Here is a 609-nt window from a genome sequence, read left to right as displayed (position 1 = left end):
TAGGATTATCTCTCTCAGAAAATGGAGATTTTGTTTTAGTCCAAGGCAACAAGGGCATCTCCAATGCCGACACTTAAACCGTCCGCAAATGTTCAGACTGCACGGTCCGAACGTGTTTTGCCCCCCAACGCGGTCATGTATCAGTCGGCTCGGCTATCCAGACTTGTTTTGTCGCAAATTGAAGACAAAAGGGGGGCTTTGCGGGTGTCCAGAGACTAACCTGGCCCACCAAACAACCCCACCCGCCTCTCCCGCGCTTCCATTCGATGCACACGGCACTTCCCCCGACTCATCAATGTCGGTCCAGAGAACGCAATGGTTGGCATTGATGTTGCGTATGTGACCGGACTGGAGGGCGGCGCTGACCGATGCGACCCCTTGGGAGTCGTGCGTTAATGCACATGCAGCTTCCCGAGGAATCAACTCCGGTCGTTGCACCGCATTGAAGCGGTTGACCATTCATTCTAAGTTCGCAAACTCTAACATCCTGCCGCCACACATAGTGGCAGACCTGGAGTTGGTGTACGCCTAGGCCCTGGACTGTTGGGGAACGTAGTAATTTCAAAAAAATTCCTACGCACACTCAAGGATCATGGTGATGCATAGCAA

Source organism: Triticum dicoccoides, chromosome 6B (assembly GCF_002162155.2).
Source record: "Triticum dicoccoides isolate Atlit2015 ecotype Zavitan chromosome 6B, WEW_v2.0, whole genome shotgun sequence".
Classification (NCBI taxonomy): Eukaryota; Viridiplantae; Streptophyta; class Magnoliopsida; order Poales; family Poaceae; genus Triticum; species Triticum dicoccoides.
Note: the sequence above shows the minus strand (reverse complement) of the source record.